Genomic DNA, 27,595 nt, shown 5'->3' with positions numbered 1-27,595 from the left:
AGCATAGAAAGCGAGCTGAACACTTAATTAAGCGAATAGAAGCTATTAAGCTTAGATATTACGTAAAAATATTCTAAACATTTAGCTCACTTTCTAGACGTTGAGCTATTAATCGTAAAAGATCGATTAGTCACGAGAATCTACGAGAAAACACTTAATCGTCATATGTATATTCCTTTTTTTAGTGCTTACCCTTTTGCAACCAAAAGAGCCTTCGTTAAGGCCGAGCGAATAAGATATAATACAATTTGCACGCGATTTAAAAAAGCGAAAGCGTGCGAACGCAAATTGTATTTGAATCTTTTAAAACGAAGTTATCTTTAAAAGATGCTAAATAAATAGTTTAGCGAGACCTTTAAAGTGATCGAGCGGCTTATCTTTAAGCTAATACTCTTCTTCGAGTATAATCTAGTATAAGAATATATACGTATTAGTCCGCTAAAAGACATCTTGCGAAAAATATCTATCGAGGATTTCGATGATTTAAATAATATCGTAACTTCGCTAAAGCGAAAAAGAAGTCTATACGACTCTTTCAATCTTTATAATTTAACGCTATTAAATGCGTATAAGCCGAAAAAAAGAATATAATACTCGAAACGCCGTATTCTTAACGATTTCTTTTATTATTGAACTTTAATTTAAACCTTTGAAAAGAGGTACGAGAGCTGTTTACTCTTATTAAAAGCGAGGCGCGTTTGTATACTACTTAAGTAACAAGCGGCTCGACGCTCGTAGCGCTAAAAAGCGTTAGTGCGGTAACGTCGGTGACGAGTAGCGAAGGTAGTGATAACGCTTTCGCTAACTAATAAACGCCGGCTATATTATATTTTAATAGATTCTAATACGATCTATCGAGACAAGAATACAAGATAAGAACAAAAAAGGTTAAAAGGCTTTAAGAAAGTGAAAAGTTTAAACCTTTTCTTTACTTTAACCCTTAATCTTAAACCTAACCCAACCTTGACCCTAACCAAAACCTTAACCCGGACCTTGGTTTGAGCTTACCTTACTACATTAATCAGCTTTGGAAACTTCACGTGGTCATTGCTTACGGAAACTACTTTAAGAGAAAAGGACTTACGAAAAAGCGAATACCTTTCGGGGTATTTGCGGGACTTCTTCGAAGACCTTCGGAAAGAACTTATTTTAAAGGGTCCCGTTAGCACTACTAAGCAGAACCGTAAAGTCACTTAATACAAAAGGAAAACTGACCTAAGAAAAGAAGTAGAGCTTACGATAAAAACGGCGCAATACCTTCGATAAAAAGAATAAGAAGCGATAATTAAGAATCTCGCCTTTTGCATACTGCTATAATATATAATAAAAAGGGATATCGGGTTATATATATAGACCGTAGACTTAATAGCATCGCGTATATACTTTCGCTTATCGTATCCGGCTACGCCGTAAGGTTTACTCGAAACGTTAAAGTTAAAGTTTTGCACTTTGCTAATTAAGTGCACAGCTTACCTTAGCGAGGTATTTAATAGACTTTATGCACGCATATATGCGCGCATGCGCGCATATATGCACGCTTATCGTCGTATTAAATATACGAAACCTTAAAAGGCCGCGCGTCTAGTTTAAGTTTGCGCGATTAATATAACTCGAATCCTTCGATATTAATACACTTGCATAAATCCTTTAGATCGAGAACTAAGGTTTACGGGTGAGCAAAAGTATTGATTGTATGACTTACTCGGCTTATACCGAGCTTACGCCGAAGCTTAGGTATATAATACTTAGCCGCCGTACGAGTCCTTAAAGAGCCAGGCGAAACAGTTTGATTCTTTGCAACTGACTGTCGGACTCTTACTCTTCTTGATTTCAATCTGCCTTCCAGCTACTCCTTAACCCTAACCCGGACCCTGGTTTGAGCTTACCTTACTACATTAGTCAGCCTTGGAAACTTCACGTGGTCATTGCTTACGGAAACTACCTTGAAAGAAGGGGACTTACGAGAAAGCGAATACCTTTCGGGGTATTTGCGGGACTTCTTCGGAGACCTTCGGAAAGAACTTATTTTAAAGGGTCCCGTTAGCACTACCAAGCAGAACCGTAGAGTCACTTAATACAAAGAGAAAACTGACTTAAAAAAAGAAGTAGAGCTTACGATAGAAACAGCGCAATACCTTCGATGAAAGGAATGAGAAGCGATAATCAAGAATCTCGCCTTTTGCATACTGCTATAGTATATAATAAAAGGAGATATCGGGTTATATATATAGACCGTAGACTTAGTAGCATCGCGTATATACTTTCGCTTATTGTATCCGGCTACGCCGCAAGGTTTACTCGGAACGTCAAAGTTAAAGTTTTGCACTTTGCTAACTAAGTGTACAGCTTATCTTAGCGAGGTATTTAATAGACTTTATACACGCATATATACGCGTATGCGCGCATATATGCACGCTTATCGTCGTATTAAATATACGAAACCTTAAAAGGCCGCGCGTTTAGTTTAAATTTGCGCGATTAATATAACTCGAATCCTTCGATATTAATACACTTGCATAAATCCTTTAGATCGAGGACTAAAGTTTACGGGTGAGCAAAAGTATTGATTGTATGACTTACTCGGCTTATACCGAGCTTACGCCGAAGCTTAAGTATATAATACTTAGCCGCTGTACGAGTTTTTAAAAAGCTAAGCGAAACAGTTTGATTCTTTACAACTGACTATCGGACTCTTACTCTTCTTGATTTTAATCTGCTTTCTAGCTACTCTTTAACCTTAACCTTTTATTGATTGTTTGCACTTAATCTAACTATGCTTTCTACCGTTGTCTTTATCTAAGCACTTACCGTTAAATACAACGCCGACAACGTAACGGTTGCGGGCTTTATCGACGAGCTTGCAGCTTGCGTTCTTCGCCTTTTTTAAGCCTACTTTCGCTTGATCTTTAAAGAGTGGTTCGATATCGGCGTAAAAGTCTCACATTGCTTTTACGCTATTAGTTCGCTTAAAGAACACCTTTCTGTCCACACCTTTCTTTTTTCTATTTAAAGTACGCTAAAGGTGCTAGCAGTTCAAGTGTTTAAAGAGTTCAAAGGAACAGACTCGTAAAACGCATAAGAAGCAAGTCTTATTACCGCCACTTTTAAATACCGTCTTAAAGTATATAAAGAGTATATCGCGGTCAAAGAACAAGAGCTTAAGCATCTCGAATCTTTAGCCGACGATAAAGCAGTTAAGACTGCAAAAGAACTCACGATTAAAAAGGTCATCGAGTCATTCGGCCCTTCTTTTTCAAGTACGGCAAACAAATCGAACGATTATCTTAAAGATAAGACTCGTACGTGCTCGCAACTAAGTGTGACTTGGCTCTGAAGGTCTTTTAGCCTCGGACTAATGAAACATCAAAATAAGCTTGCCGTAAAGCTAAGTAAGCTGAAGCTTAAAGAGGATACGGATACTTATATAAGCAATTATAAGGCAAACGATATTACTCGCGTAATTGAGCTCGCGGTTGCTAAGGCCTTGAACAAGTCTAATAAAGCGAAAAGCGCACCTTCGAAAAGTAAGTCTTTTAATCTCTGTATTAAGGTCTTAATTAATTCAAGAGATAAGTGTTAAAAAGTCTAACCCTAAGCCGAACAAGGCCAAGGGTAGCCTTAAACTAAAGAAACCTTAACTAAACTTAAGGAAGGGAAGAAAAGGAAATAAAAGTAAAAAGAAGAAACTAAAAAAGAATTAGCGGGATTAGATAATCAGCTAGCTTTTTAATTAAAACAATTTCGATTGAATGATTTGTCTTTTTATTTTCGCACGTAGTTTAAAAAACCCGTAGATATTAGAGCTTAATAGTTACTACTTTATAATAAACCTAAATATTTTAATAGTATTTTAAGTACTTAATTAGATATATTTCAAAGGCTTAACGTATTTCTTTTAAAAAATATACAGCAAACGCTATCATTAAACGGGAAATTTATTTTACACGATAAAATGAGACTACAACTGGTACGCGAAGCTTAACTAAAGCTTTAACGATCTATTAAAACTAAATTCTACTTTAAAGATCGATTAGTAAACTTAAGTTATATACTTTAGTTTTATATTAAGCAAAACGATTAAGATCCACCTAAAGCTTCTAATGAATTAAAGAATAGATTAATAAAAATCAAACATACACTATATAAACAGATTAATGCTTTGCCGAAGTTAACTCTACGCTATAACTTTAATTTGCGAGATTTAAAGCAGTATTTAACCGAGAAGAATTACTTCGTTAAAATAACTAATAAAAATCTAAGCTTAAGCGTTATTTCGCTTGATTAGTATAAGGAATAAATTGCAATCTATATAAGTAATACGAAAGCGTATACTCTATTAGATTTTATACTTATATCACTTAGTAAACAGCTAAAGGAAATTTATAAATCTTTTTACTTGCTTGCTTCTATTAAGAAGTATATTCGCGCTAGTACGAATGATTTGCTTACGTTTTATATAATACTTAAAGTATATAAGCACCCGTAGGCCTTTAAACTAATTATCTTAAGCTATAGCTGGATAACGTCGCGAGTAGCGGAAGTAATAGATTACGCTTTACAACTAGAACTTCTTAACTTTCTAAGCGTTTTAACTTCGATATAAGATTTCTTAACAAAGATTAAAAAGGTCGATTCTTTCGACGGGTGCTAGATTGTAACGGGTGACGTTATAGTTATGTATACTAATATAGACCTTTTTCGGGCTATCGATTCGATTAAAATAATAATCGGACGAGCGTCGAAAAGAATTCGGAAGAATAATTTAACGAAGATGATGGAATTCGTTTTATTAAATAACTTCTTTAAATGCTAAGATAAGATCTATTAACAACGCAATGGTTTAGCTATAAGCGTCGCTTGCGCCTCGATTTTAGCAAACCTTTATTGCGGATTGTACGAAAAAAGTCGTTTTAAATATCGTAATAATAAGATTAAATTCTACGGTCGCTTTATTAACGATGTCTGTCTTATTTATAAAAGCATAGAAAGCGAGCTGAACACTTGGTTAAGCGAATGGAAACTATTAAGCTTAAATATTACGTAAGAATATTCTAAACATTCAGCTTACTTTCTAGACGTTAAGCTATTAATCGTAAAAGATCGATTGGTCACGAGAATCTACGAGAAAGCACTTAATCGTTATATGTATATTCCTTTTTTTAATGCTCACCCTTTTGCAACCAAGAGAGCTTTCGTTAAAGCCGAGCGAGTAAGATATAATACAATTTGCACGCGACTTAAAGAAGCGAAAGCGTGCGAACGCAAATTGTATTTGAATCTTTTAAGACGAGGTTATCTTTAAAAGATGCTGAATGAATGGTTTAGCGAGACCTTTAAAGTGATCGAGCGGCTTATCTTTAAGCTAATACTCTTTTCCGAGTATAATCTAGTATAAGAATATATACGTATTAATCCGCTAAAAGACATCTTGCGAAAAATGTCTATCGAGGATTTCGATAATTTAAATAATATCGTAACTTCGTTAAAGCGGAAGAGAAGTCTATACGACTCTTTCAATCTTTATAATTTAACGCTATTAAATGCGTATAAGCCGAAAGAAGGAATATAATACTCGAAACGCTGTATTCTTAACGATTTCTTTTATTATTAAACTTTAATTTAAACCTTTAAAAAGAGGTACGAAAGCTGTCTACTTTTGTTAAAAGCGAAGCGCGTTTGTATACTACTTAAGTAACAAGCGGCTCGACGCCCGTAGCGCTAAAAAGCGTTAGTGCGGTAACGTCGGTGACGAGTAGCGAAAGTAGTGATAACGCTTTCGCTAACTAATAAACGCCGGCTATATTATATTTTAATAGATTCTAATACGATCTATCGAAACAAGAATACAAGATAAAAATAAAAAAGGTTAAAGGGCTTTAAGAAAATGAAAAGTTCAAACCTTTTCTTTACTTTAACTTTTAACTTTAAACTTAACTTAACCTTGACCTTAACTAGAACCTTAACCCGGACCCTGGTTTAAGCTTACTTTATTATATTAGTCAGCTTTAGAAACTTTACGTAGTCATTGCTTACGGAGACTATTTTAAGAGAAAAGGACTTACGAGAAAGCGAATACCTTTCGGGGTATTTACGAGACTTCTTCGGAGACCCTCGGAAAGAACCTATTTTAAAAGGTCTCGTTAGCACTACTAAGCAGAACCGTAAAGTCACTTAATACAAAAGGAAAACTGACCTAAGAAAAGAAGTAAAGCTTACGATAAAAACAGCGCAATACCTTCGATGAAAAGAATAAAAAGCGATAATCAAGAATCTCGTTTTTTGCATACTGCTATAATATATAATAGAAAAGGATATCGGGTCATATATATAGACCGTAGACTTAGTAGCATCGCGTATATACTTTCGCTTATCGTATCCGGCTACGCCGCAAAGTTTATTCGGAACGTTAAAGTTAAAGTTTTGTACTTTACTAACTAAATGCACAGCTTACTTTAGCGAAGTATTTAATAGACTTTATGCACGCATATATGCGCGCATGCGCGCATATATGCACGCTTATCGTCGTATTAAATATACGAAACCTTAGAAGGCCGCGCGTCTAGTTTAAGTTTGCGCGATTAATATAATTCGAATCCTTCGATATTAATACACTTGCATAAATCCTTTAGATCGAAGACTAAGGTTTACGAGTGAGCAAAAGTATTGATTGTATGACTTACTCGGCTTATACCGAGCTTACGCCGAAGCTTAAGTATATAATACTTAGCCGCCGTACGAGTCCTTGAAGAGCCAGGCGAAATAGTTTGATTCTTTACAACTGACTATCGGACTCCTACTCTTCTTGATTTCAATCTGCCTTCCAGCTACTCCCTAACCCTAACCCTAACCCTAACCCTAAACCACAACTGGTACGCGAAGCTTGGCTAAAGCTCCAACGATCTATTAGAACTAAATTCTACTTTAAAGATCGACTAGTAAACCCAAGTTATATACCTTAATTCCATATCAAGCAAGACGATTAGGATCCACCCAAAGCTTCTAATGAATTAGAGAGTGGATTAATAGAAATCAAACATGCACTGTATAAACAGATCAATGCTTTGCCGAAGTTAACTCTACGCTATAACCTTAATTTGCGAGATTTAAAGCAGTATTTAACCGAGAAGAATTACTTCGTTAAAATAACTGATAAAAATCTAAGCTTAAGCGTTATTTCGCTTGATTGGTATAAAGAACAAGTTGCAATCCATATAAGTAATACGAAAGCGTATACTCTACTAGATTTTATACTTATATCACTTAGTAAACAGCTAAAAGAAATCTATGAATTCCTTTACTTGCTTGCTTTTATTAAGAAGTATATTTGCGCTAGCACGAATGATTTGCTTACGTTTTATATAATACTTAAGGTACATAAGCACTCGTAAGCCTTTAGACTAATCATCTTAAGCTATAGTTAAATAACGTCGCGGGTAGCGGAAGTAATAGATTACGCTTTACAATCAGAACTTCTTAACTTTCTAAGCGTTTTGACTTCGATACAAGATTTTTTAACAAAGATTAAAAAGGTCGATTCTTTCGACGGGTATTAGATTGTAACGGGTGACGTTATAGCTATGTATACTAATATAGACCCTTTTCGAGCTATCGATTCGATTAAAACAATAATCGGACGAGCGTCGAAAGGAATTCGGAAGAGTGATTTAACGAAGATGATAAAATTCGTCTTATTAAATAACTTCTTTAAATGCTAAGATAAGATCTATTAACAACGCAATAGTTTAGCTATAAGCGTCGCTTGCGCTTCGATTTTAGCAAACTTTTATTACGGATTGTACGAAAAAGGTCGTTTTAAATATCGCAATAATAAGATTAAATTCTACGGTCGCTTTATTAACGATGTCTGTCTTATTTATAAAGGCATAAAAAGCGAGCTAAACACTTAGTTAAGCGAATAGAAGCTATCAAGCTTAGATATTACGTAAGAATATTCTAAATATTCAGCTTATTTTCTAAACGTTGAGCTATTAATCGTAAAAGATCGATTAATCATGAAAATCTACGAAAAAGCACTTAATCGTCATATGTATATTCCTTTCTTTAGTGCTCACTTTCTTGCAACTAAGAAAGCTTTCGTTAAGGCCGAGCGAATAAGATATAATACAATTTGCACGCGACTTAAAGAAGCGAAAGCGTGCGAACGCAAATTGTATTTAAATCTTTTAAGACGAAGTTATCTTTAAAAGATGCTGAATGAATAGTTTAGCGAGACTTTTAAAGTGATCGAGCGGCTTATCTTTAAGCTAATACTCTTTTCCGAGTATAATCCAATATAAGAATATATACGTATTAGTCCGTTAAAAGACATCTTGCGAAAAATGTTTATCGAAGATTTCGATGATTTAAATAACATCGTAACTTCGCTAAAGCGAGAGAGAAGTCTATACAACTCTTTCAATCTTTATAATTTAACGCTATTAAATGCGTATAAGCCGAAAGAAAGAATATAATACTCGAAACGCTGTATTCTTAGCGATTTTTTTTATTATTAAACTTTAGTTTAAACCTTTAAAAAGAAGTACGAGAGCTGTCTACTCTTGTTAAAAGCGAAGCGCGTTTGTATACTGCTTAAATAATAAGCGGCTCGACGCCCGTAGCGCTGAAAAGCGTTGGTGCGGTAACGTCGATAACGAGTAGCGAGAGTAATGATAACGCCTTCGCTAATTAATAGACGCCGGCTATATTATATTTTAATAAATTCTAATACGATCTATCGAAACAAGAATACAAGATAAGAACAAAAAAGGTTAAAAGGCTCTAAGAAAGTGAGAAGTTCAAACCTTTTCTTTACCCTAACCCTTAACTTTAAACCTAACCCAACCCTGACCTTAACCAGACCTTTAACCCGGACCCTGGTTTGAGCTTACTTTACTATATTAATCAGCCTTAGAAACTTTACGTAGTCGTTGCTTACGAAGACTACCTTAAGAGAAAAAGACTTACGAGAAAGCGAATACTTTTCGGAGTATTTGCGAGACTTCTTCGGAAACCTTCGAAAAGAACCTATTTTAAAAGATCTCGTTAGCACCACTAAGCAAAACCGTAGAGTCACTCAATACAAAAGGAAAACTGACTTAAGAAAAGAAGTAGAGCTCACGATAGAAACGGCGCAATACTTTCGATAAAAAGAATAAGAAGCGACAATTAAGAATCTCGCCTTTTGCATACTGCTATAATATACAATAAAAAGGGATATCGAGTCATATATATAGACCGTAGACTTAATAGCATCGCGTATATACTTTCGCTTATCGTATTCGGCTACGCCGCAAAGTTTACTCGAAACGTCAAAGTTAAAGTTTTGCACTTTGCTAACTAAGTGCACAGCTTACCTTAACGAAGTATTTAATAGACTTTATGCACGTATATATGCGCGCATACGCGCATATATACACGCTTATCGTCGTATTAAATATACGAAACCTTAGAAAGCCGCGCGTCTAATCTAAGTTTGCGCGATTAATATAACTCGAATCTTTTGATATTAATACACTTGCATAAATCCTTCAAATCGAGGACTAGAGTTTACGAGTGAGCAAAGGTATTGATTATATGACTTACTCGGCTTATACCGAGCTTACGCCGAAGCCTAAGTATATAATACCTAGCCGCCGTACGAGTCCCTGAAGAGCCAGGCGAAACAGTTTGATTCTTTGCAACTGACTGTCGGACTCCTACTCTTCTTGATTTCAATCTGCCTTCCAGCTACTCCCTAACCCTAACCCTAACCCTAACCCTAACCCTGAAGCGATTCGTAACTTTGCAAAACGGATCGTTATTAAATAAAAAGATATTACTTTTTCTTTAAATAAGCCGCTAAAGCTTCGAAGCAAGTCCGTCTTTTATCGGATTATCCGTCGCTTTCGATATAAGCTTGCTATTTATAATTAAGCAATCTTTTAAAGCTTCCGTAACGCTAACCGTAACTCAAAAGCAATTAATAGCGCTTTCGTTAATAAAGGTTTGCTAAATCATCTTATCGATTATACTTTCGAAAGAAGATCGTTTAAAAGTAAAAAGAGCAGCGAAGAACGTAATAATCTTATTAAAAGTTAAGTTCTTTAGCAAATCGCGCCTTTTTAAAAGCTTAATACGAATCGCTTCGTAGTTTATTCTTAAAAAAGAAATTATTTTATTAAGTCTTTCGTATAATTTAACAGTCTTAAAAAGCTTAACCTTAAGCTTAAGTACAGCTTTAAGAGCTTTTAATAGCGTGACGAGCAAATTCCGTAAGTCTTTCGGTCGTAAAGCGTTTCGGTTAAGAATCGCGGTATAAGCGAGCTCGAGTTTATTTATTTCTATTAGTTTAACGAAAATAATTTTAAGTTAATTATAAGTAGATTAAACTTTTGCTTTTGTTAAAAAAGCGTCTTTTAACGAATATAACGTAACTCGAAAAGCTGCGTTACGCGCTCGAGTTTTTATTAATGCAATAATAACTTTTATATTAAATACGCGAGCATGTAAATCCGCTAATATAATGCATCGCTAGCGAATTATATCCGAAGTATTAAAGTCGTTAATACGAAAAGCTTCCGTATTACCGTCGTTAGCTATTCGAATAAGTGCTTTAACGCGTTCTTATACAGCTTTTTTAATAAATTCTCGTTATGCTTTTAAAGCTTTATAACAACGCTTAAGATTAAGATTATTTATTATTTTACGAACTTTTTTTAAAACTTACTTATACTTAAAAGTATCGTTTTAAAACTAAAACGAAATCGATAATATCTCTTTTTAATACGACTTTATATATATCAAGTCCGCTTCGTTAAAGTGAAAGGCTAGTTCGTATTAAAGTATAAATAAATAGCATTGATTTTAATATTTATAAAGCTTTTATTAATAGTTAAGTAAGTCAAAAGTTTATTAGCATTAATAGAAAATGCAATTAAAATCGTTTAAAAACCGTTTCTTTTCCGATGTTACGTAATTACGGTTCGAATAAGTATCGGCCGTATTAATCTCGTAGACCCGGTGCAAAGCGATTTCTTAAGTCTTTTTATATTAAGTAGCTTTTAATAAGTTTATATAAGCCTCTTTTAATACGAAAGCGAAGTTATCGGTGAGTCTTAAGTGAATACTAACTTTCGTTAGCTATTTTATAAAAGCTTCGATCTTTAAGTCAAGATCGATAAACAAAGTAATCGAACTCGCAACGGTAATACTTACGCGATAAAAAAAAAAGCATAAGTATTATCGAAGTAAATGTTATAAAAGAACGAAACGTATAAGTTTCGCTTGCTTTCGAAAATAATAAACGATACTTAAAAACGAGAGTTTTCGTTTTAATAAAAGTTATAACGAGAAAAAGCTTTAAAGATCTCGGCGTAACCGTATTTTTTAATCCGTTTTATAATAATCTATTCTTGCTTAATTAAGTTGTTAATTATAATATATATTATATTATAAGTTTATAAGTAATCTTCTTTAAGTTTAACGTTCTTTTAAATCCGATTTTACATCGATAATAATAAGCAATCGAAAAACTTTTATTTTAATTGCTTATCGATAATATTTTTATTAACGAAGTAAGCAAAGCTCGTAAAGTTAAACTATCGAGTAAATTATAAAAGCTCTGCTTTAAAAGCTTTTTCTTTTGCTATTTACTTATTGCTTAAATCGTTTAAAAAGCTAATACTATTTTTTTACTTAATTAAGTCGAAAGCTTTATACTCTTTTTTAATTATCGATTTAAAGTCGTTTTAAATCACTTTCGAATCCGAAAAGCCGTTAAAGCTTTTAATATTGCAACGTATATTATAATCGAAAAAGCTAGAAATATTATATTTAACAAAGCATTGCTTTTTCTTCGAATCGATAACGATATCGTAATCTTTAAACGCTCGTTCGAGCTAGCGAATATAATCCGTAATATTAGCTTTATCGAAAACAAGTATTTTAAAAGCTTTAAGTTTAAAAAGAAGTCTACGGATACTTACGTAATTCGAAGCATTTACGAAAAGTGAAAAAGCTTAAATCTTTTTTACTTCGTCTTCGGTTAGCTTACGAGTAGCATCTTCGCTAAGTCCGAAGTCTTTTTAAATCGAAAAAGTCATAGCTCTTTTTGATTTTCGAAAGCTTTAACGTAAAGCCGTTAAATTAAGTTAATAAATATCGATTAAAGTATAAAAGTGTTTTAAAACGGATGCGAAAAAAAAACTAAAATGATATAAATTAGGCTGCTCCATGGGGCCCCATGGGGCCCCACGGAGTTTTGAGTCCTCCCCACGGGGGAACCCACGGGGGGTACAAAATTCTGCCCCTCCCTATGGGGAAACCTTATGGGGCGTAAGGTTACTCCATAAGGTTTATATACATAAAAATATGCATATGCATAATTATTAATCAAGTTTACTAATCACATTTACTAATCACATTTACTAATCACATTTACTAATCACATTTACTAATCACATTTACTAATCACATTTACTAATCAGAGACTTAAAGTATTAGTCAAATTTACTAGTTATAAAGGCCCAAGGGTTGGTAAAGACCCGTTCTTTAGCCTAAGTCTACTAGTTACAAAGAGTTGATAAAGACCCGTCCTTTTGCAGTTACGTAGAATACGTTCAACTCGGTCTCCGCCTTTGGCCTAAGCTCTTGCTTATAAGCATAGTTCAGATAAATCTCGTCTGACTCAAGTAGCTTTCCTAGCTTTTAGCACTTATTGCTCCACCTAAACTCATTTTCATCCGAGAACTTAAGGGTGAGGCGTTTGTATACCAAGGTGCTATCGATAATGAAAGGGTATAGCATTAATAGCTTCTTTAAGATGCTTTTAGCTTCGGCATAATCGCTATCGAAAAGCTCAAGAGTAAGATCACTTAAGATCAATCGAACTTTGACATCCTTATAAGTGAATTGCTTTCCAATTGCGTTGAAGAAAGAGACAAAGTAGTCGAGGAAACAGAGGACCTGAGCGCTCTCCTTCTAAATAAAAAATCAATCAGTGATTATAGAATATAGATGTTATTACTAACCTTGTTAGCACCGTAGTGCTTAATGCCGAACTCGTCGATAAAACCTTTGCGACCTTTCTATTCGTACTCGAGGCCGATTGGTTTTAGAAACAAAGCGGTATCCTCTTCGTTATAGCAAGTAAACATTGAATTAACAACGCTACCATCAGCATAAACGACCACGAAATCCTTATAGCGACTAAGTATCTCGTTGATTGGCTTGTTGCCACTAGTGTTAAAAGGGTTGATCTCGACTATAGCGTTATAAGGGAAGGGAATCGACATTGCTAAATAAAGAAAATAATTAGCTTAAAGCAAGGAATCAAAAAGCAAGAAATCAAAAAGCAAGGAATCAAAAAGCAAAGAATCAAAAGGAAAATAATTACTTAAGTTGAATGTGGTTGTAGTTGAGTGTTGAGGTTGGTTAAGAAGTTGAAGTTGGGTATTAAGGTTGAGAAGTTGAAGTTGGGTGTTGAGGTTGAGGTTGAGAAGTTAGGTGTTAAAGTTGAGGTTGAGAAGTTAAGTGTTGAGGTGATAATGAAAAAAAGAAAAAGAAAAAGAAGAAGAGCGAGTACTTATATAAAAATAAAAGTGTAGCTTAATCGTAATCGGAGCATTGCTTCGATTTATTAAAGGTGAATTATAATATTTGAAACAATGAATCGACGCGGAACAAAGAAAATAACGCGTTTTGAAACAATGAATCGACGCGGAACAAAGAAAATAACGCGTCGCTTAATAATAATCGATGCAATGCCTCGATTCAACAAAGGTGAATTATAATATTTGAAACACGAACTCGACGCGGAACAAAGAAGGAACGCTTCGCTTAGTAAATCTGATTAGTAAATCTGATTAGTAAATCTGATTAGTAAATCTGATTAGTAAATGCTGCACGGAAAGAAACCTTGTATGCTGCACGTCCCTTTGCTACACGTGCTTAGCTCGGCTATAGCACGTGCTTTACCGTACGTAATCTGATTAGTAAATTTGATTAGTAAATCTAATTAGTAAATGCTGCACAGAAAGAATTCACGTACTTAAGGCTGCCATACGTAACCTACGTAAGGCTGCCACACCTAACGTACCTAAGGCTGCCACACGTAAACTACGTAAGGCTGCTATACGTAACCTACGTAAGGCTGCCACACCTAACCTACTTAAGGCTGCCACACGTAACCCACGTAAGGCTGCCATACGTAACTTACGTAAGGCTGCTACACTTACCGTACCTAAGGCTGCCACACGTAAACTACGTAAGGCTGCCACACCTAACGTACCTAAGGCTGCCACACGTAAACTACGTAAGGCTGCCATACGTAACCTACGTAAGGCTGCCACACCTAACGTACCTAAGGCTGCCACACGTAAACTACGTAAGGCTGCCACACCTAACGTACCTAAGGCTGCCACACGTAAACTACGTAAGGCTGCCACACCTAACGTACCTAAGGCTGCCACACGTAAACTACGTAAGGCTGCCATACGTAACCTACGCAAGGCTGCCACACCTAACGTACTTAAAGCTGCTACACGTAACTTACTCGTAAACCATAGTTCACGGGCTATATAGCTTTACGAATAACTTAACTTTACTAAAAAACTTAATAGTTATAAAAAGAATCAGCTCTTTTAAAGTTTAGTAAAAGTAATACTTATGATTAAAGGAACTACGTGCACTAGCTAACTAAAAGGTTTTATAATTAAGTTAAAGGTCCTTTGATTAATATAACATTTTAAGCGAAGCATGCTAATTGACCCGTGAACCATGGTTCACGGGTAAACTCTTCTTTTAATTACTATTACCGGTGTTCTTAGCTAGCTAGCTAAGGTCGATATAGATATATTAATAATAATAAAAAAACTAAAGATATCGATAAAAAAGAATTTAATTAATTATTGCAATCAATTGTAAACAAGTAAATACAAAAACTTAATGATACAAAAAAAGCAATTCAGTAAATAAAATCAAAGTCGCTAATTATAAAACCTAGCAAGAGCGATACTCTTTGCAATTAAACGCTTGATTCTAAAAAAAGCTTTTTTCTTTTTATCTTATACCAATCCCGCTTTATCATCTTCTTTTTCTTCTATTCGTTTGCGCTTTAAAGTTGATAATAGATTTGTAATTCGTTCGCTTATAAAAGTATTAGATTTAAGGTCGTTAAACTTATATATAATAATTGACTTATTTTGACTTTGAATAACGACTAAAAGAGTAGTTTTAAGTTTCGAAATATTAAGTTTCGAAGTTTGAGCGGCATTTAAGGTTCTATAAGATAGCGAAGCCGAGTCCGGTATTCTATTAGCTTCCTTTTTACTTATTATCCCTTCATCACCTTGCTTAAGGCTTGATATTTTTTCTGCGTCAAAATAATTTTGTTAAGAAATATCATTCGAATCGTTTTAATCGTATAAATTTGCTATCGCTAATATTTAAATTAGAATTTATATATAAATAAAAGCGTATATTATATAATATCGTATCTCGTTGCACTTTATTTTTGTGGTTTATATAGCGTTCAAAGCTAGTCGATTCGTTCGTACCGTTCGAATCTGAATTTTCTAAATCGTTTTCGTTTTCTATATTACTAAGAACGTTCTAATCTATATTATCTTAAGTTTGCTTATCGAGAAGTAAATCCGTAGCTACTTTCGATTGATTTACTTTGCTTGGTTTTCTTTGTAAAGAATATAATCGATTTGCTACGACTTTGCTTTGAGAAGCGGAAGAATGCGCTTTGTATAATCTTATATGATAGTTAGTAAATCGATTAGTAAATCGATTAGTAAATCGATTAGTAAATCGATAAAAAGTAAAAATATTGCAAGTAAATTAACTTACTTTTTGAATGCCCTTCGTAATTTAAAGACTTTCCGTACCGTAGCTATCGCATTTTAAACGAAACATCTTTATCAATATCTTGAAACTTATTTAAGTTCTTTTCTATTTAATAAAATTAATAAATATTTATAAAATTAATATTATTTAAACTTACGTGATTCTCGCACTTTAGCTTTTAATATTATCAACTTAGCCTTTCGTTGCTTAAAACTCATTATTCGAAGGTCTTGATCGATCGCAAGATTATCGCAAGCAAGAATATATTCAAAACAAGATAAGCCTTAAAATTAACGATTTTGCTATTCTTGAAATTTTTGTACTTTTTATTCGAATTCCTTTTTAAGCTGATCCTTATTTAAATTATTGTAATTTATTAAAATCGATTCGAATAAGTACCGAGCTTTATCCAAGCGAGTATTACACATCTTGAAATATAAAGCAATTATTTCTTTTGCGATTATTAATAGCGATAAATTACCGCGACGATAATCGCAAATATCTTTTGCAATATTAAATACCCTTTTTACGCAAACACTAGTTAAAGAGATGCATAGAAAATCTTTAGCTATTCGAGCTAGATCAAGGTACCGAAGCTCAAGGTTTCGCCAGGAAGTCAAAATCTTTCGTCCGTCGACCGCTAAACTTAATTAATAAAAATCAATAAAATTAAGGTTTTGAATTAAAATTTCAAACTTACGAGCTGAAAGATAATCATGCATTTCCGACGACTCGTAATCTATATCTTCGAAAGAAGCTTGTTAAAAAAAACTTAGCATTAATTTGCCGCGGAGTAATAAAACGGCCATCGGTTGACGATCGATTGCTTTAATATTATTAATACGTTGAGCTATAGATATCGAAGACTTATAATATTCGTTAAAAAGCCTTTCGAATCTCGCTCGATATATTGCAGACTAATCTTTACTTTCGTAAAGCCAAAAAAAATTTAGGTCGAAAGTCTTTAGCTTAATAGCAAGATGTAAGATTGTCGCGAAAGCAAAAATATCTTTTAGCGGCCTTTGCGTTTTCTTATAATACTTATCTAATTTCTCGATAGCATTGATGACGCCTTCTTTTAATTGCAAGATCCATTTAAAATCATTGCGATCTTTTTCCGAAATCTTTATATATTTAGACTTTAATCGTGCTTGTACTTCATTTAAACGTTCGAATATTTCATCGAATATTAAAAATCCGTATTAAATAATAAGATTAAGCTCTTCACTTAAGTGCATAATTAAAAAGTGAAACGGTTAAAAGATATCGATTAGCTATAAGATTTGCTTTTATTAAGTATTAGATAATTTAAAAATACTCATCTTATCGATCTTTGTACAATGTCTTTAAATAACATCTTTAAGAGTTATAAATCGATTAAGCATATAAAATATAGAATCCTATCTTATAATAATATTTAAAACAAGCTTTAAGCTTTTCGTTAAAAGATGCTTTGAATCGTCGATAAAAGCTTTTATCGTTTTATTAAATCGCGATTTTCGAAGTTGGCTAGCCGTAATACACTTAACAAACTTTCGAACTTAAGTACGTTGATCAATGATTAGTAAATATGATTAATAAATATTTTTTTTAAAAAAAAAAAAACTTATAATCGCAAGTGTATATACAATCCCTCGTTTATCGCGTCTTCTTACTCCCTTTAGCTCGTTTATATCAGAATCTTCTTCTTAATGCTTTTTTAAGCTTTCGTTCGTTAGCGATAATCGCGGTCCGAGCAACGCTTTAAGAGATAATTACAAGACGTAAGTTATATACGGAACGTATGAAATCTCTTAGCTTATAAAAAGCTTTTTCTTAAATGCATCTTCGACGCATTTAAGCAACTTTTTTATTATTGTGTTATTTGAAGATGCGTTATCTATTATAATCGCGATTATCTTTTTTATTAAGCTTAATTTAATAAAGCGTTCGTAAATAATTCTTGCTAATTCTTCTCTTGTATAATTGAACTCAACGTATATAAATTCAAGCATAAGCTGAATCATATGCTAATCTTTTGTAATTGCAGTTCCGATTATGCATATAAAAGAATAGCGCTTAGTGCTAGACTAATAGTCTAATGAAATATTAAGTTTTTAATTAGCTAGTAAATTGTTTAGTAGATAGCGATCAATTTCCAGAATCTTATCGTTAAGGTCTCGCTTAATAGTTAAAGCATTAAAGAGCTTAAGATGTAGGTTTTGTAATTCGCAAAAAGATTTCTAATCCGGGTTATTAACTATTCGAAACGAGCTTCGCGTAAATAATATAACATTTAAAACACCTTTTCGAAATACTGATTTTAAGTCTTAATGCGAAAGCGTTCTTCGTAATAAATATGTCTATTGAATATTAGTTTTATTATTTATTAATTAGATTTACTAATCCGATTTACTAATTAGATTTATTAATCAGATTTATTAATTAGATTTACTAATTAGATTTACTAATCCGATTTACTAATTAGATTTACTAATTAAATTTACTAGATTTATTAATCGAATTTATAAATAAAAACAAACGTACTAAATTGCGTTAAAGAGATTTAGATCTTAATTGAGTTTGCCGAAGCTTTTGTTTTGGCCCATTTACGACGCGTTTACAAATATTCGTTTTTTGATAATCGGCTAATGCTTTCGTTTTAGAAGCCTTTAGCTTCGGATGCTTTAAAGCTCGGTCGCACTTTTTATAGCATATTACAAGCTCTCTTGTTGATTTCTTAGCTGCTTGAACGAATCTAGTCTATACAAAAGAAGTTTTCTTTCTATTTTAATCGATTCGTAAAGGATTTTAATTAGCCTTTTGTTATTAAGAATACTATAAGGTCTGTGACTACTAAGTATTAAAAGTCTTAATCTCTTTGACGTTCTAAATATAATATTAATTAGAACATTTAATAGTTGCTAATAGTATTAAGCTAAAGAAACTAGTTGTAAAGCTTTCGAACTCTTGATTTTAAAATAGATCGGTATCTTCGTAAGTGGTTAAAGTAATTTAAAATAAAAACGAATTAGTAGCTTAAGAAGATATGTTTAGATTCTAGCGAATTTGCTATTAAACTGTTGATTTGAACTTATATATCAACGTCTTATATACTTGAATATTGTATAATATCATTTTATGATTTAAATATATTTTATTAAATTAGTTTATTTTTAAAAAGGGTTTTGCTTACGCTTAATTCTTTTTAAGCAGTATTCTTACGAGCGTTAAATTTTAACTAGCGGTTTTTTTTTTTATCTTTTCATTTCTTTTTATTTCCTTTTTATTAAAGCTTAATTATAATTATATCTTTTAACACTTTTAAGCTCTTTTTACTTAAGTTGACTATTACGAACAACCTTCTTATATATAAACCTTAATGTCGGTATATCTATATCGACCTTAGCTAGCTAATAGTATTTAAAGGAGTTCACGGGCCACTTAATATGCTTCGCTTAGCATATCACACTAATCAAAGGACCTTTAACTTAACTAGTAAACTTATTAGTTAGCTAATGCGCGTGATTCCTTTTAATCATATAAAAGGAATCAGCTCTTTTGAATTTTAAAGAGCAATTAGAATTCAAATACTTTTACAACCGAGTGTTTTGCAATTGCAAGTACTTTGACGACCGTTACGAAGTTACGAATATATTCTTTAATCGCTTAAAAAGAATCTAACACTCAGTTTTTTTCAACTTTTACTTTCGATAATTATTAATTTCAAATTCAAATAATGATTTTATAATCTTCTTAAGCTTTATATGATCCTTTCGCTTTTTTATAAATTCTTTAAATAATCGCTCAAGGTCGTTATAACAAGTACCTACTTAAATTTATTAAGGTTTAATTAGTATACAAGGATAAAGTGCTTATAAAAATCTTAATTTAAATATAATCTTTGCAGCTTTCTTTTCGGCTGCTGCTATGCGGTAAATAAAATTAATATAATCTAATAAATATTAAAAATAAAAGCATTTAATTAAAAATTTATTATATAAAACGATAGAACACTTTATAATCGTATTAGCTCATAATTATATCTACAAGCTCGAATATCTATTATAACTAAAGAATAGATAAAAGAAATTCATATTTTAACGGACGCTTGCCGATTTATTTGTAAGTGCCGTTTTATTATCTATATATTAATTAAGTTATTAATTTATTAAAGATTACAAACCAATTAAACTCGATCCTTACCGAAGTAGATAATGAAACTTATTATTCTTTTTCTATTAGACGAACGAACGGTCGAAACGCTCGATGTGCAATAGAAATACTAAACGAAGAAAGGCGTAATCGTGGTTGGTTAGTTAGAATAGACGAATATCGAGTTAAGCGGTTTTTAAATAACGGCTATAAAATTAAGCTATCTATTGAATAGATTAGTAAAAACGAACATAACGACGGATATTATAGAATTGATATTATTAGCGGGCAAAAGACTTTTTATATACAAAAGAAAGGTATCGTAAGAAAGGAAAGTAATAAATTCGATAGCTTGCTAAGGCCTTTTAAATTTCATTATTATAAATTAATAGATGAGTTTATATAGATAGTTTTAAAATCGTTATTATATTAAATAAAATATATATATGATTAACTTTAAATATAATTTATAAATTTAAATATTAAAATAATTTATTAATATATTTATATCGATTTTAAATACAGCAAATCGGTCAATTCTTTTTATTCAAAACTTCAAGATGTGACGACCTTAAGCGATTATTTAAAAGAACTTACGAAAGCGCGAGAGTTCATATAAGAGCTTAAGAGAATCTTAAAGTAATGATTTAAAATTAATAATTACCGAGTGTAAAGGTCGAAGGTAGCTGAGGTTTATATATACGAAAGTAGAAGCGCTAAGGACTCGTGAACCATGGTTTATAAGTCAAAAGCAAGGAATAAGAGAATACGAAGAATACGAAAGAAAAAATAAAAAAAGTAGCTTAGCGCATGTGAGGTGCGTTTAAGAGACTTGTAACGACTTTAAGCGATTACTTAAAAGAACTTACGAGAGCGCGGGGTTCATATAAGAGCTTAAGAGAATCTCAAAGTAATGACTTAGAATCAACAACTACTAAGTGTAAAGGTCGAAAGTAGCTAAGGTTTATATATACGAAGGTAAAAGCGCTAAGGATTCGTGAACTATGGTTTATAAGTTAAAAGCGAGGAATAAGAGAATACGAAGAATGCGAAAGAAAAAAAGAAGGAAGTAGCTTGGCGCATGTGAAGTGCGTCCAAGAGACCTGGCGTGTCGTTACAAGACTTAGCGTATCGTTACACAAGAAACCGACGATTAGTAAATATGATTAGTAAATATGATTAGTAAATATAATTAATAAATATAATTAGTAAATATAATTAATAAATATAATTAGTAAATATAATAAGTAAATATAATTAATAAGTATTATTAATAAATATAATTAATAAATAAGATAAATAAAAGTATTTTTATAAAATACAAAATTTGTAATTAATCGTGAATTCTATTCTATATAAACTTAAGCATTAAGTTTAAGAATAATCTCAATTCCGTATCGCTATCCTTAACGCCGTAAAACAACTCCGGAGCTGGCTCGTCCTTTTTCCAAATCAATTGCATAACGCGTTGAAATAAAATAAAATCGTAATCAGCTTCTTTAAATTCAATATTCTTTTCGAATCCTTTTATATTCCACCAAGCGGCTAGACCCGGCAATTCGTATTCAATCTCATCGGTATTTGCTCTAATTTTAGCTCGCTAATACTTCTTTTCATTAAAGGAAAAGTAAACGTAAAGAGGCTTGATTAGATGAAGACTAAAAGTTATAATATTAGTTCAATTGATTAAAAGCATAATAAAATGAATTCTTACTTAATTCGTTTTAAAACCGTGCTTGCTAAGTCTTAAGCTATCAATTCAAAGAAAGCTTCTTTATTCTTTAAATTAGCAGCTCGGCACTTCTTTGTCAAAGACCGCGCTACACTTTGCTAATAGCGACGAAATTGCTAAACGGTCATTATATAGCGTGACTTTATATTATTAGCAAAATATAAATATTTAAATAAAATAAATGCTTACTTATGCGTGCTGACGTGCTAATTGCCGAGTGACCTTTTCTATCTCTTTATCGGTAATCGAGACGTATCTATCGCGAGGTATATCACTATTTTCTTTTTCGTTTTTTCGCAAATTAAATTCTTTATAAACCTCTTCGTCTAAATTAAATGCTTTATCAACCCAATCGCTATTCAAGTATTTTCTATCATTGAATCTAATTATAAAAGAAGCGGCTTGCATAGCAAGATTATCCGCGTGGATGCTTCGATTCTTTCTAAAATCGATTAGTAAATTGCTTAGTAAATCAAAGAAAAGAAAAAGTACCGTTTATTTATAAGATTCTTTCGCATTTCGGCCTATCGAGTTTTCTTTTTAGCTTCTGATGCTTAAGAATATTCTAAGGTTTGTTTTTAAATTGCAGAAAGCTGATTAGCGGCCGCTTAATCTCGTCCTTTAGCTTTTCGAAGCTTATCTGCTTAAAGATCTTGTTTCAGCTTTGCTATACGAGCATTGGCCTTTATCGTATGAGGATTGGTTAATAATTGGCCTCTCTTTGGCCTTCCTTTCTAAGAAAAATTAATAAATTAATAAAAGTTAGAATACTACGTAAAAAAGATACTTACTTTGCGCTTGCCAAGGTTTCCTAGCACCGGATTGCTTGCCGCCACGATTGCCGTCGTATCGGCCGCATTCTAAGAAAGACGTTTTTGATTAATAAATAGATTAATAAATAAAAAAATGATTCTTACTATAGATTTTTCAATCTCTTCTATCAAATCAAACTGATCTGTATTTGCAATGATACCTTCTATCGAATCAAGCTAATAAGCGGCCATATTAAATAGTATTATAAGGAAGCTAAACGTTAAAAGTAATTGTTTAAAATAAAATCAAAAGTAATAGAATAAAAGTGTTAAGATTAAAAGTGAACTCGTATATTATATTTTTAAAACATCTCAGCGCGGCCGCTAGTGAATTCACGAAGTGATAAGGCAGCCGCAGCTAAGATAAGGCGGCCGCTCCGCGCAATTTTTACCTTACAAAGTAAAGTCTGATTCCTTTTTACTATTACCTAGTAATCAATTACAACTATCGCTTTCTTATTTGCTACGCCTTTAAATACAACGCTATTCATTGCTTTATAAGGTCGTCCCTTTCTTATTTAAAATTATCAATTTACTAATCGTAAACTAGATTATCGCGATCAAGTCCCTTTACTAATACTTTCAAATAGCCTCTTTACCAAACGAACCTTTGCTTTCGGACCGACCTCCCTCTACCGATATACTAAGCACTACGGCTAAAAGAGATAACGCAAGCCAAGATAAGTTAATTGATAAAGCAATTGAGAATCAAGCGATTAAAGGTCAAGCGGCTGAAGGTCAGGCGGCTAAAGGTCAGGCGGCTAAAGGTCAAGCGGCTAAAGGTCAAGCAAATAAGGACGAAGCACAAAAAGGTGAAGCAAATACAATACGCGGCGAAAGCGTAAAAAAAGAAAACTTAAATTTGCAAGGTAAACAAAGTAAATTTATATTTAATTAATCGGAGTACTACTAATACTTTTTCAGTTACTTTGCTTAGCGCAAATCCTTATCTTCAATCTAGCAAAGCTCAATTGGCTACGGATGCGCCAGACCTTACTTTTGCTAAGCGCCGCGCTACTACAACTCGACAGCTATCCGGTTAGTATTTGATTAGTAAATTGATTAGTAAATCAATTGCAAATAGCTGATAAGCATTTACAGAAATTCCTGACCTCACTTTTGCTAAGCGCCGCGCTACTACAACTCGACAGCCATCCGGTTAGTATTTGATTAATAAATTAATTAGTAAATCAATTGCAAATAGCTGACAAGCATTTACAGAAATTCCTGAAACCCCGCGCGGTATTGCAAGTCTACAATAAAGAACCGATTTATCCCCGTCTTTTTCTCGCCGAATTTCTCAAGGTCAAGCTAATAAGTATTAATTACTTTATTAATTAATAATTGCTAATTTCTATTATTTTAAGTGACGCTTTTCAAACACCAACAAATTCTCGCGCAAATACAAACCAGCACTTATCATCTCTTAGACTTCGATCCGGTAATGTTTTTAACTTATAATTAATAAATATTTATTAATCAAATTTTTCTTTAGCAAACGCAATCAGATTTACTCCGGCTATTCAATCCGAAATGAACAAAAGCATCGTTCTTGATAATACTAGCATAAGTACTAACAGCTTTCAATAAGTTTAATCTTTTTAAACCTTTTTCTTTCGTTCGCTAATTGTTTTAAAACTGCTTTAAAAGCAATACAACAATCGACGAGCCAAGCGAGTGCATCAGCTCAGCTTCAAAACGAAGATCCGTCTTACGACTTAAGTGCTAGAAACAATTCTTCTGCAGCTGCTAAACCTTTTTTTGCTTCTATTAGCAATCGCACTAAAAAAGCTTTCGCGCAAAAAGCTCTTAAAAGGTCTCTCACTGTCCCGGGCCCAATTATAGCTACAAAAACCGCGACGAAGACGATGCCTTATAGTGATACAAATGAAAAAGAGCAAAGCGATAATAAGGAAAACTCAAGTGAAAATGATATTCTTCTCTCTTAACATAAAAGAGCTAAAAAATCACTTTCGACGGCTAGAGCTGCTCGCTCCGTTCCATTAGCTAGCAAATCACCTTCGGCAGCTAAAACTTCTTCTCGTTAAAAATCCAAAAAAAGCAAGTATTTTAAGAAGTCTATAATTGTTGCGAAAAAAAAAGGTCTAAGCTAACGAAAGCGCCGTCGCTACAAGCTAAGAAGTAAGTTCAATCAATTAATAAATTGATTCTCAAGTACAATTACTAATTTATATAGCTACTGCGTTAAAAGAGATCCGACGATACTAAAAAAGCACCGAGCTTCTTATCAAAAAGACTCCTTTCTAGCGTCTTGTTCGAGAGATCACTCACGATTTTAAACAAGACTTTAAATTTCAAAGCGGTGCTTTAAAATGTTTACAAAAAGCTTCAAAGGCATTCTTCGTAAGAGAGTTTGAAAGTAAGTACTTATATATTTATTTACTAATCGATTTACTAATCGATTTACTAATCGATTTACTAATCACTTTTAGTAACGAACTTATGTGCTATTCACGCTAAACGAGTAACGATTTAAAACAAGGATATAGCGTTAGTTAAGAAATTGCGGGAAATCATAACTAGAAGTTTTATTTAGTAATTTTAGTTTATTATAATGTAATGCAATATAATTGTAAAGTATAACATATATGATTAATAAATATAATAAATAAATATAATAATTAAGTAAAATTAGTAAATATTCGTAAATTTGTTTTATTTTTAGCGGCCCCACATATATTATTTTTAGCTGTCCCACTTTAAACCCATAGGGTTTCTCTATCCCTCGTAAGGAATTTGACTTAAAAAAATCCTCTTTATAAGGTTTAAAAAAAAAAGTCCCTCATCGGCCAAGACCCTATGGGGGGAATGGGGAGGAAAACCCCATGGGGCCCCCACCCCATGGAGCAGCCTAATATAAATGTAAATATAAATGTAAATGAATAATAAAAATAAAATAAAAATAATTTATAATAAATGTTAAATACATAAAAAAATGTTATAAAGATATAAGATCTCGATGCGTCGAAAGTAATTTATTAAAAAGTCGAGTATCGATCGCGTCGAGTTAGATAATCGAAATTAAATCGATATAATAAACGATATTAATAATACGTTTAACTTTATAACGTAAGGTTTATAATAAATAAAAGAGTAATTGCCGAGATTAAATATATCGAAATAAAAACGAAATCGAATAATAGCCGAGCTTCCGTGCAAGCATATTGTGGTGGAGTTGGGGCTCTGTATTTGTTTTGTCCATGTATATAATACTGATGCTGGGCACCTTTGTTACGTGGGTGCGCTGCATGCTCTGGCCTTGCTAAGCACGTAGTTAAGTCACGTACAAGCTCTTATATAAACGAGTAGTTGGTTCTTCTTTGAACCGGCATCACACTACTACATAATACAATACACGTACTTATAGCATATATTCGAGTGTCTTTCGATCGTCCTTTTCTTTTCTTCTTATTCACTTACGATTTTATTATAGTTATATTTATATATATCTCTTGATTTAACGTTAAGTATATATCGGAGCTCTTTTTATTTATATATATTTAATGACTTACGTAAAGATTCGAATTAAAGGTTAGTCTTTATACCTTTTTTAAACTTGCTTCTTTTGCGAGAAGCTATATATTCGGAGTTTACGTTATACTCTAAGCTATTGATTATGTGCTTTTACGGTGCTCTTTCGAGAAATATTCGATATACGCTAAACTAATAATCAAGTGCTTTTGCATATAAGCTTCGAAGCTATAGCTTTAAAAGCGATCTTTTTTCGAATTGTGTCCGTCGAGCATGCTATTCGGTATACTCGATAAGTATTACTTAAAAAGTCGTTACTTTAGTTCGAAGATCGAGCTAGCTAAAGTTCAATTCGGTATTTATAAAGTTTTATTTACTTAAGCTACTTTATACGGCGATACGCTTAAAGTACTATTCGTTTAGTATACTTTACTTTTTCGATTTAATATCGATTTTAGTACGAGTCTATTGCTTTTTTTTTTTAAAAAGGTAAGCAATAGCTAAGTACCGGAAATACTACGTTAAGCTTAAAAGGTTGAAAATTTAATATTTACTTCGCAATAAAGATTACGTATAAAGATTTCGATTTGCTTTCGAATATCTTTCGCTTTAATAAATAAAAGATACGACGAGCGGAAATAAGTATTATACAATTCGAAACCGTTTCGGTGTCGTATTATATTAAAAGCAAGCTATATGCTTGCACGGAAGCTCGGCTAATGATCGACTTCGTTTTTATTTCGATATACTTAATCTCGGCAATTACTTTTCCGCTTATTCGGATCTTACGTTTAAAAGTTAAACGTATTATTAATATTATTTATTATATCGATTTAGTTTCGATTATCTAGCTCGAAGCGATCGGCACTCGACTTTTTAATAAATTACTTTCGACGTATCGAGATCTTATATATTTATAATATTTTTTTATGTATTTAATATTTATTATAAATTGTATTTATTTTATTTTTATTATTTATTTACATTTATATTATTTTATTATTCTCGTTCTCTTTTCGCATTCGTTTCGAGATATATTTATATTTTAATCGGCATCTATTAACTTAACTTAGCGGCTTTACGTTAAAGCTTTCGGAAAGCAAAAAGAATTATAACTTCTTCGACTTAAAAAGATTTCGGACTTAGCAAGGATATTACTCGCAAGCTAATCGAAGACGAAGTAAAGAAGATTCAAGCTTTTTTACTTTTTATAAATGCTTCGAATTACGTAAGTATCCGTAGACTTTTTTTTAAACTTAAAGCTTTTGAAATGCTCGCTTTCGATAAAGCTAATATTACGGATTATATTCGCTAGTTCGAACGAGCGTTTAAAAATTACGATATCGTTATCGATTCGGAAAAGAAGCAGTGCTTTACTAAATATAATATTTCTAGCTCTTTCGGTTATAATATACGTTGCAATATCGAGAGCTTCGGCGGCTTTTCGGATCCGAAAGTGACTTAGGACGACTTTAAATCGGTAATCAGAAAAGAATATAAAGCTTTCGATCTAACTAAGTAAAAGGATAGTATTAGCTTCTTAAACGACTTAAATAATAAATGGATAGCAAGGGAAAGAGCTTTTAAAGCGGAGCTT

The sequence above is a fragment of the Drepanopeziza brunnea genome, assembly GCF_022702325.1.
Source record: "Drepanopeziza brunnea f. sp. 'multigermtubi' strain 214-2 chromosome Unknown ctg15, whole genome shotgun sequence".
Classification (NCBI taxonomy): domain Eukaryota; kingdom Fungi; phylum Ascomycota; class Leotiomycetes; order Helotiales; family Drepanopezizaceae; genus Drepanopeziza; species Drepanopeziza brunnea.
Note: the sequence above shows the minus strand (reverse complement) of the source record.